The sequence below is a fragment of the Haemorhous mexicanus genome, chromosome 15, assembly GCF_027477595.1.
Source record: "Haemorhous mexicanus isolate bHaeMex1 chromosome 15, bHaeMex1.pri, whole genome shotgun sequence".
Lineage (NCBI taxonomy): Eukaryota > Metazoa > Chordata > Aves > Passeriformes > Fringillidae > Haemorhous > Haemorhous mexicanus.
Window position 1 is genome coordinate 11,008,146 of NC_082355.1, and position 12,079 is coordinate 11,020,224.

Genomic DNA, 12,079 nt, shown 5'->3' on the forward strand with positions numbered 1-12,079 from the left:
AGAACCTGTAAGTGGTTGTGGACCAGTCCTCTATCATTTTATGGTCTCTACAAGGAAGTAACTGTTTAGGTTGAATTTAAAACTGGTAAAAAAACCCAAAGCAAAACAAAAAAAACCCAACAACAACCCCCCCCCCCCCCCCCCCATTCATTGAAACTTTCTGGAAGAGAAAGGTTCCAGTAAATTTGGTGTTTAACCTTGGGATAGCCTCCTTACCCACTCAGCTTTTCCATGGAAAGTAGATAGCAAAGATATAATGAGTGGCTTTTCAACATGAAAATTAGTAAAGCAAAGGATGACCAAACAAATATCATCTCCACAGCACTTCTCTAGAAATCAAAACTTCTTTGTTCACAGAGTGTAATTATGTGCTAGACAATAGGAGAAACACTGGTCTAAGAAAAAAACCCCAACACAACCCCATGGAAAATATATGGCCCATTGCCTACAAAGGAAAAATTACAGCACTTGTCCAATATTGGTGGCAAAATTTTGACAAAATGCAGCTATTCTGTAAGAGCTAATTAATTAATTTACAGCAGGAGAAGCCACTGCCCTGGAGCACCAGGGTGGCCCTGGGAATGGGCACAGCAAAGTGGCCCTTTTTGGGTGGGAAGGAGGGATGCAGGGTGTCTTGAGCACATCAGGCCAGACCTCATGGGCACAATTGGTGCCCCAGAGCTGATTTTGTATTAGGACAGTGCTGCCTTGAGTGCCCCATTCTCTGGCCAGGAGCTGGGAAAGGGGAAACCCACCAGGTTTGTGAGGAAGCAATATGGAAGGAAGGTGGGCAGGAAGCCCACCTGCAGTTTGAGGTCTTCATTAATTGAAGGCAGTGTGGTGTGTTACTTGGCCAAATGAACCAATGACTAGTGTTTCTCTCTTTCCTGGAGGGAAAGCTGGGAAATCTCCTTTTTGACTTCTTTTTAAAAGGTGTATGGTGTTATTTACAGCATTGAAGGCAGCAGCCGTGGTGGCTGCAGATCTGCTGGCTCCACTTGTGGGGTCTGATGCCACAGCATTTCAGAGTAAGCATCTCAATATCTAAATACTTTGAATTGGGGAAGTCAAAAGTCAGTAGTGGTTATGTGGCTTAGCTGAAGCGAACCTGCAGCTGGCTGCTGCCTGCTTTGCTGTATCCGTTTGTCCTCTCTAACAAGATGAGGGTTTTTTCCACACTCCACTCTTACCTGTAGAACTTTCTCATCACACAGCTCTGAGGATTGTGCCCTTGTAGGAATGTGGCAAGTAATAAGGAAAGAACTTTTCACAGTGAGGAGGTAAAACACTGGCACAGATTGTCTGGAAAAACATCATCCCTGGAAATGGGGGTCTGAGCAAGCTGGTCTAGTGGAAGGTGCCCCTACCCATGGCAAGAAGTTTGGAACTAGATGGTCTTTAGGGTTCCTTCCAATTCAAACAGCTCTGATTCTGTGGATGCTACATAAGTGCATCTCTGGGAGATGCAGAGGCAAAGAACCTGCCTGGCACTACAAGCTGCCCTTGGGCTGAACTTGTAAGCCATAAAACTGAAAAGAGTGAGACCCACTCTTGGCTCCTTGTGTTTTTTGTGTTTCACAGCTTGCTTCCTTTGGGCTCCTTCAAACTCATACTGGTTTGCAGGCAAAGCCTCCTCTCCCCTTTGGCTAGTACCTGGGCTGCACTGCCAGCCAGGCTGATGTTCCACCCCACCATTAGATATCTCTGAGGGCAGCTCAGTTTCAGCTCAAGGTTTCTCAGAAAACCCCATGTTTTTCACCTTTTCCTTGGCTGACAGTTGGCCCATCCATTGTAGCATGATGTTTCCTGTCCCCACTGCAAAGGATTGCCCCTCGGGCTGCTGTACTCTGCTGTGTCCCCCCCTCAGACCTCCCCACCCCAGGGCTGCTAAGCACAGAGAGCACATCTGTCTCCAATTCCATTCCTGGCCGGCCCAACTGCCAACACATCTTGTCTCAGGCTTTTTCTTTTCTTCCCTCACTTGCATTTGGTATTTGCAGACACTTCGCAGAATCCCAGCACAGTCCCAGAACTTTTCATGGCCTGTATGACTGCTCTTTTCCCTTTGATAAACTTAGTCTGCAAGGGATAACTCCCAGTTCTGAAGAATTCACAGTATTTTTGTAAATACAACACTAGCATGAGCTACTTTTACATTCAGCTTTTCCCAGCTCCAAACGAACAAAACAAATCATAGTCCCATTTCCTGAGAGGTTCATTATTGTACTGATGGTTTGGGGTTTTTGTTTTTAACATGAATGCAGGGTTAAGAAGTTGAAGAACGATGTAAGAAAAAATAGAGCAATGCAAGCAACAGGTCCTGACCTCAATACTGTAATCTCTGGCAGTTACAGTTCTCAAATTGGTCAGATCTGGGAGTATGAGCAGAGTGAAGGCACCACAAACATGAATAGAGTTGGTAGGAATAGGAATAAGAATAAGCAAAGAAAATATTTCAGAAGAAACTTTGGAGACTAGAGTAACAGACAGCAAGTGGAAATCCACACTGCTGAATTTGTCCAAGCATCTCTACTTCAGTGTTGAACGATCAGGAGGATGGAAGTGGAGTGAATAAATAATCTAGTCAGTTAATTCATGACTTTTAATACTAATGAAAAAGGCATTTTGGTGCGAGTCAGGGTGTGATAAGTGTTCACATTAGATCTGGTTTCGGAATATTATTTAAGAAAATAATCAGATGATGCTGAGTGTGAAAATAAAGTTAACCTAAAGGCTGTGCAAGCTGCTGCTGATGCCAGCTGGGATCATCCCAGGCAACGGCTTCCTTGAGTCAAGAAATGCTAATGATTCCTGCAGGTATATGCCTGCATGAGGTTGATGGACTCAGAGAATGCCTTGTAAGAACTGATCTGCAACTCTTTGTAGGACCTGGTTTTGCTCTTCCATGCAGATGCATGTGAAGTTACAATATTTAGATAAAGTTTCTTTACTGATATGAGTACAAAATGCAGCACTGCTGTGCTGCAGTAATCTTGTGCCTCCCTAGCCTGCCAGGCTCAAGAAAATGGAAATTTCTGGAAACCAGGGAACAATTCCTGCAGAGATGCTCTGGAATGCTTTCTAACATGGTTACGTTTCAATATTTTGTGCTGGGAACTTAGCTTAAAGCCAACGATTTGAAATGGAGTTTTCTCTTATCCTGACAAATGTTTTGATCCTCAAACTCATCCAATCTCCTGGGGCTGCAGAACCTGTTTTAAGCTTTAGTGATGCTGTCATTTGTAACAGACAGTAATGGAGAGAACCAGGTGAGTGCAAAAAGCAGGTCACTAGAAGGAAGTTATATTCACCATATTAAATGAATGATTTTTTAGCTTTTTGCTGCCTTCCAGCAGTATGTGCCCCTTGTGAGAGTGGCTGATACAGGAAGGTACATGTGCATATCTGGATCCCCTAGCAGTGAGCAGAATTCCTGCTTCCTACAGACAGCAAAGATAAATGCCTGGACTTAGTTCTTGCATCCCAAAGTAGTGCTGCTCCTGGAGCATCCCTGTCCCAAAACTGCCCTGGTGATTCTACAAAGGCCGCTTACAAACCAGGGAGATTGTGAAATTTGGAGAAGACTGGTTTTGACCTAAATTACATGAAATGAAAACTTTTCCTTGGAAATAGGCTGTTGTGAGAAATTTTATTTACACTTCTGTGACAGTCCGTGGGAGTGACTGCTTGCTGGAAACAGTATGTGTAATATCTGGCCAGTTTTTGCACACCTCCCTTTTAGCACTGGACACTGCCATTGGTGGGGACCTGTCAGATCCTATTCTAAGACCAGCTTGACTGAGCTGTTGCACAAAATGGGATGCTTCCTTTAGTGAAAAATAAAGGCAGAAGAGAAAAGACAGTGAAGGGAACTGTTGCTAAAGATTCAGACAAAATGTGGATGTCATCTCCTGCTCGCTCTCTGCCCTGGGCTGGAGCAAAGGTGCAACTGCTGGCTGGCCCAGACTGTATTAGAAAGTTTTTAAGCACCATGGAAAATGCCAGTGGAATGGTAGCCAGAATAGTGAAATATTTCAAAAAAGCCTGAATCCATTGTCATGTATCTCCCTGAAGTGCCAAGGCAGAAGAACATTGGTGGGATGCTTATTGCTTCAGATCTCAGGATTTCCTTCCAGCAGCTTTTACCATCTCTTCTGTTTTCTTAAATCCTTTGGCTTCCCTCACCAGAAAATGAAAATTGTAGGAGCTCAGAAACCTGTGATTATGAGTTTTCACCATAAACCACTCCATATATTTGTCCTTAAATGTTTTGTTTCTTTGTTTTCTGATTTTTACGGTGGCAGCGATGCCCTGGGTTTCAGTTCCCCCAGGGTCACACCCTGCAGCAGGAGCCTGCCTCGGTGCCAGGTGCCCTCTGCACTCAGCAAGACCTTCCTGAGAGCAAACTCTGCCTAGTTTGGGTGGGTGTTTTTCTTATACATCCTGAAAATGGAAGTCTTAAAAAGCTTTTCACTCACAGGCTAAACAGCATTGTGTGTATTGCATGTGAATTTTAAAGTTTGTATAGCCAATCTTGCAACTTTCTCTGCTCTAGTGTGTGCAGCCTTTCCCTTCCAGGGCTCCTAAAAACCTCTTTCATGTGCCTGGATGACTCTGGTTTGAAAGAACACCTTTCTTTTCTCCTTTGAAGTGACTTTTCAATATGTTGACAGCATGGTAAATGGATAATACACCACGTTAGCAACAGATTAAAAATCTATTTCTGCCACTCAGGCTACTTTAGAATGCTCCCAAGGATTCTAAATTGTTTTATAATCCTGGCACTGCTATTCCTGAAGAGCACAGAGCATAAAACAGGAATTACATGTGCTCCAAACTCTGTTAACCTGCGCTAATGCAGGAAAACGCTTCCAGAAGAACAAAATGGAAAGAAAAGAGGTTTTGCTATGTGAATGGACCCACCACAAGGTAAAGAGATAGAACAGTGAATGAATACACTTTTAAGTATGAGTTGAGCTTATGCCAAGTTGCATAATTGTAATTACAGCTATCTTCTGCTTAATTAGCTAATTAAAGTCCAGTCTGGTCATTTAAGCACTTAGTAGCATTTCTCTGTGCTTGTCTTGTGAGGTTTAGCTTGGTGTGGGTGAGCAGGATTGTCCCCAATGCAGGTACAGCACACTTTGTGGTAAAATCTTGCCTTTGCTCCTACTTTTCAGTTTTATGCCGAAAGCTGGAGCGAAACATACAACTCTAGAAAAAAGTGATGTTTCCCAGTCTTGCCTCAATTTTAGCAGTGGTACATCATTTACAGTTACTTGTGAGAGCTGATGTTGAAGTACTTAAATATCTCCTCTATGTGAGACAGGTCTCCCTGCTTCCTGTGTTTCTCTGGATGCATTTTTGATTCCTTGAGAGCTGTGTCAGAAGGGCCCTGTTTAGACAGATGCCTTCTCATGTTTGCTCATTCAAAGTTCATTGTTTTGCTCTTGTCTGCTCTTGTTAAACCTCCAGCAGTGACTAATGGCATGGGCTTGGTTTTGTGGGACAGTGTTCTCCAGGCTTCCTCATTACAACTCTTTGCTCTGGAGAAGATTTATTAGTTTCAACAGTGACTGGATTAGCCACTGTCACACCGCTAATACCAATGTCAGGATTTATGATAGCTTTTCTCAGTCACCAAGATGGGAATCTCTGATGTGCACCCTTTCGTTTCTTGTAAAATCATGTCTCTCTGCTACAATCATTACAAACCAGATGGTTCCTTGGACATAACTATGCTTCATTACTTAATCCTATTGTTTATTTCAGTAGAGATGGGCTACAACTTCCCAAAAATAGATCTGTGCCAAGTATTTTTCATTTAGAAGTTACACAATGACTAGCTGGGCAGGTCTTCAAGCTGCTTCATGCCCCAAAAGCCAGCTCCATGAATCAACTCAATTCATTTGGAATTCAGGGAATACTTCCATACACTAGCAAAAGTGTTGTTTTCCTCTGACACTTCAGATTCTAGGAAAATGCCATATTTTTATATAGGAAAAGTGACTTGTAATCACATTCTTCACTTCATAAAAAATACAGCTTTAGGCAGTCCTGAGAAGAAAAACCAAACAAATCAATCCAGCCTAAATTAGACAAGCCTTGCTACCACCACTGTGTCTGTTTGATAATTATCACTATATTTCTGTGGCAATAACCCAGAGACCCTCTCAGGGTTTAGTTTTGGCTTGTCACTGAGCCAACAAAACAAATTCCTGACTCTACTACAAAATTTGAAGATACCATGGTTGAAAATATATTTGGAGTAATATTAAAATAAATATGATCTGCTCGCACACTAATTATTTTAGTTAAATAAAGAATGTATGTCATGCATGTAAAATGCAACAAAATTAAGTTGTAAAATTCGAGGAAAACACATTGTTCTCAAATTTAATTATGAATATATTTAAAAGACACCTTCTCTCCTTTTTATTCCTGCCTTCAGATGGTAAATATTTGACAATTTTGTAAGTGCCTGCAGAAATGCACATCAATGGATCTGACTCTTAATCTGTGTATTTTTTTTTATTTCACTTCTATAGCCTTGACCTATACTCTAGTTATTATAGTGCACAACCTCCACAATAAAATATTATATATATTATTATTATATTTTATTATTTTATATATAATATTTTAAGTTCTTTTATTCATGATCACTTTGAACATTAAGGTAAAAATATAGAAGCACTCTATAAATTAAATAAATACGCTAATAATTGCAATAAGACATAAATATCTGATAATTCATATAAGAAACTTTCATGTTGACATTGTGGTTTCTCTTTGTGGTGTTCTGTCTTCCATCAGAACCAGCGCTAGTGTTGGGTAAGAGTTGTCTCCAAGTATTTGGGGTGCCAACAGCTGTCATCAGGACTCCCAGCAGTTCTCGTTCACCTTTTCGAAGTATCTCTTGAAGTGACCCAGGGCACTCTGTAGGGTCACGTTTCTCATTGGACAGGGTATGATTTTCTGGGGTTGCTACAATAATGATCAAAGCAAAAAATAGCAAAAGATAACAGTCAAAATAATGGAGGAAATAAGAAGAACATATTGCTGAGAAGGTGTTGTTGGTTGTTCAAGGGAATGTTTAGTCAGAAGGAAAGACAGATCTGCATGACTGAACAGAGAGAAGACATTTGAGTATTGGGAATACTTCCTGGCTGACTTTGCTTACTGAGATGTGGCTTAGGGCCTTTTCTTACTAGTGTCCTGCCTAATGACAAGTCCCAGGATTTGTCTGCAGGTGATGCATCTTTTAGGAAACTCTAACTTCCATCTAGACTCTATGAATTCAGGTAGTTCCTGTAAAACCACTGCTGAGCAGCACCCATAACACTCAACACTGTGAAACTAAGGATGTTCTAGCGGTTTTTCAGAGATGCCATCAAAATTTTGCTGTTGACTTTAATCATCCAGGATGCTGAGATGATTAATTTCTTGTTTTGAAAATAAGAGACTGGTACATTCACACAGTTTCATATTTTCACCTAGGGTGTCCCTAATCCAGCCAGGGGAATTGGAACTAGATGAACTTTAAGGTCCCTTCCAATCCAAACCATTCCATGACTCTATGACTATAAATAATTCATGAGAAACTTACTGTATGTGTTTTCTTTAAAGCTGATATTATGTGATCCACGTTTTTCTCCATCCGAGAGATAGGGGTTCTTGCTAGATCATTCTCAAAGGAAATTTTCAGTCCTTCTATGGTTCTTTTAAGTTGACAGGGAACAAGACTGCACTAAAAAAAAAATCAAATAACAGCAAAATTATATTCTGCCAAATTAGTTCACTTTAATCTTTCAGTAAATTCAATAACATGAATTTGCATGCATAGCAGAAACAGAAATTCTGTATAAATACAGAAGGAGGTACTTTTCTATGTTTTCCGGGGTTTGATAAAAAAAAAAAATCTACAGCAGGAGAGTAAATAAACACATTTTAAAAATTGTTATTAAAGAAAATAGAGAAAAGATTTGTAAAGGCAGACTAAAATCCACTGGGGTTGCAGGTTTATCAAAACCACACTGAGTAGCCTGAGAATGTTAGATCTGCCAACTCCCTCTCCCAGCTGCACCTCCCACACAGGACAGAAGCACTGTACCCCTCTGTCTATATCTTAGCCTTCTTTAAAGCTGCAAGCTCTAAACATTTTTTCCTCTAAAACAACAGGCTGGCTGTTCTTAATTATTTTTCATGGACTTTTTTTCAGTTCACAGAACTTTAGAAATCTGCAGACCACAAACTGAAACCACTGATCAACAGGTTTATTATTGTGGGCAATAACTTCTTATGCCAACAAATTGCTTTCTTCAAACACAAATTTTATTGTGCTTTATAACACTCAACTTGTTAGTTTGCCAAGAGGTAAGAACATTTTAGTGCTTCAAGTACTAACCCTACTTACCCACCTTTGGTTCTAAATGACAGCAGGTGATGTTCAGGGTCTACAGCTCAGTAATGTTGAGAACAGCCTCAGAAGTAAACTCTCTGCAAGAACTCCTGAGATTGCCTTCAGCAGGAGTACAACCAAGTCTCAGAGACCATGGTCACAGAACTGGTTCTTTATTTCCATAGCTTCACTGAATCTGACAGAACTGCTCATGAAAAATTAGCATATGTATTCCCTTTTAGTAGGATTTGGTCTTTTTTTGTAGTCTAACTCTCTTTCCTTCAAGATCTGCTACAAAGTACCATCATTTTAAAAATAATTAACAACACCAGAATAAAGGAGTCTGAAAGTCTTACCTGAAATTTCCCCTTGGATACTGGAAGAAAGATCTAAAAGTTTTAAAAAGAATATACTGTTAGAAGGTATTTCTCCTCTAAGTGATTGTTAAACATCTCAAACTACATATCATCTTCATCAGGTTTTCTATTTCTGAACTTCCTTTGGGGAAACAAATACCAGCTTCTGAGGAAAGCTTGACACGCAGTGCCTTGAGCATCTCAACTTTAGCAAACAAAACACAGGACATAGAAACTAGAGCTGAAACTAACCCAGACTTCATTTTATACTTCCATCAAAAGAACGGTAGGAAATGAAGAAAAAGAGATAACGACCCACCTCTTTGTTTTCTAGATCCACTAGAGCCTTGAGGTTTGCTTGAAATTCTTCTACTGCACCTCCCATTGAGCCAGGTAAGCAGCAACTCACCAAGAAAATATAGAGCAACAGCATTTTGGGTTCAAGGAAAGCTATGTTTGATTTATGCACCATACACTGCCTATATATACACCTTGAATATTAGATGAAAGGGAAAGTTTTCTCATATAGGAAAAGGCACAAGACCATGGTGTGAGTTATCATAAGCACTGTGGGATGCCTCACTGGGGACTGGTTGGGGGTTTCCTTCCTTCTGACATCAAGTAAGGGGAAAACACCTTTGTGGATAAGAGATGTCATTTACTTACATGATATCAAAAATTCATCACAGGAAATTGGAGCATTCCTTCTGTAACATAGATCTTTATGTGGTTCTTATTTCTGTATCACATAATCAGAGAGATGGAGATCTGAAAAGCTATGTAATTTTTACATCTCACTCAGTAATATGCCATCCTTTGCTCAGTGGGATTTTCTAAGATGAACTGCAGTTCAAAGCTGAGTAAAAAATACCAGTGACTTCTTAGACATACACAGACCCTAATGCTACTTAACCAGTTTGGATTCTTTACCCTTCCTCCTTCACCCCCACTGTTTGGGGAAATTCAGCATAGAACACATGGCTGGAAAAAGCAAGGATGTAATTGGCAGCCCATCAGTGAAAGCATGGCAGGTATTAATGGCTGGAATTAGCTGTCCTGGCATCAGGTGAAAACCTTGTCCCTTAATGTAAGTGGAAAAACTCTATCTACTGAAAAAACCAAAGTGCTTATAAATGGCTGAAACCTACTTTCAGATGACTGGCAAGAGTTTACGAGAAGGTAACACTCACTCATTAAAAGGTTACAATTTTCCAGCAAAACTGGACAAATCATTTAACAATGTGAGAGGAGTCATCTGGTTTTCCATAGCTACTTGCTTGAGAGGTCCAGAAAAAGAAAAGACCTTGTGCACATCGAATTATCGGTTTCTCAACACATAATTTCATGAGCAGATCTGTTTAAGTTTTGTTGAAAATACTGCTTAACTATGGTTTTAAATACTCTTTTTAAATTCTTGTCCTAAAATTCTGGAAGAAAAGCATAACTATGAGTTAAAAAAGCCATCTTGAAAGGATCTTTTGACCCTAACTGAAAAAGCTCCTGATAAAGATTTTAACACTAAACTTATGAAACATTCTGTTGTCATGTCTCAACCAATGAAACACAAGAGGTCCCCAGATGAAAATGTTGGGCTCTTAGAAGAGTATGTAGAAATAATACAAGATAGACTTCCATTCCTCTGCAGAAATCAGCATTTGGATGCTCTTATAGTAGTTTAGACTGGAAAGATAAAAGTGTGCAATTGCTTTTGTTCTTCTGTCTAAGTTCCAAACAGATTGACAGATTTCTAGAAAGGATGACATGATAATAAACGTTGCAGGAAAGAAGTTGTTTCTTCTAGCCCTCAGCCTTTCATGTTCACACTCATATTCATAGATTTATAGACTCTGAAAAGCTGATAACTGCTGGTCAAAGGAGAACAATCACAAGCCAAGAAATAATTCTCACTAAAACATCTCACAGCAGCATATACACACACACTATTTAGAGAACAGATTTCATATTGGTGGGAAAATAGTGTGTGTGAAACAGAAAACTCTACCAGAAACAGCGCCAAAAATTGTCTTCTAATCATGAACTTTCGCAGAATATTCTGGAGGTGAGACTGGCTACAGAATCAGGGTATGAGGCATGCATCATCTAAAGGCAATGTGGAAAAATATTGCCATAGAGAAAATATTGTGCTGCTGAACAACTGAGTCATAGCGAGGCAGCTGCAGGGCAGGAGGTGACACACAAATGGAGTATAATCTGGTGTCTCCTTCTCCAGAGGAGCTGTACTGGCTTCTCAAAGATGGGTGTGAACTTCGGCAAGAGTTTTACAGGCTGTTTGGCCAATATGGACAGTAATTGCTTCTTGTCTCAAAATCTGAAGTGACCATAGCTTATTTTTTGTGAAACATTTTTGTAGTCATAAAAGGTACAATTATCACCAGAGTACAACTGCAGTGAAAGCCTGCATTGTTGGCCACAAAACCACCTGCTGGCTACCAGCTTCTGATAAGGTCCAGACTTACTTCACTTATCATCTCTGTTACTCATTTTAATTACAGATGATGCTGAGATTGAGCACCAAGGGCTGTTTCCCAACGTTTGCCTCTGTTACCTAACCATGAACTTGATCTGACACAAGAACTACTTGTGTAGTTTCCCTTCACGGCAAAAATACAGTAAAAAACATTGCAATATAATATAATACTAAAATATGCTGGCAGGTTATTAATCAGTTTTGGAGTTGGGCTGAAAGTGTAGATGAATTAGATTCCCAATGCTGTCAGCTCATACAATGAACCTGAGATGGCTCCCAGCTGGCCAGGGGCTGCTGGGTCAAGGTAAGGGTGTGCATGGCATGGGCAGCCTGACCCTGTGTGTAGTTCTGGAGGGACTCCAGGTCCTCAAGAGTAGGATAACAAAGCTCCAGAGAAGCAGGAGGAAGGGGCAGTCCTCTGGCCTGGACTTTTTTCTAGATGGATGATGAATAGGGGATAGAGAGCAAAGAGGAAGAAGATGTGGAAGAAGACTGGTACAAGGGGGCATGGAGCTCTGTTGGCCCTTGAGAGAAATGAACCAGCCAAAGGGAGTGATCCCCTTTCCTTCCCCTGATCATCTCAAACTTTCCTGCAGTCCCTAAAACTGCCTGTCTTGGTTTCAGCTGAGGTGGAGCTAATGTCTTCTCAGTATTTGGTACAGTGTTGTGGTTTGGATTCAGAATAATGTTAGCAGTATATTTATGTTCTGTTTTTTTCTAAGTTGTTGTATCATAAATCAAGGATTTTTTTTTTTTTTTTTGGTGTCTTGTGGTCTGCCAGTGAAGAGCTACAGAAAATAAATAGTGAAGGAGCACAGCCAGGACAGGTGACAC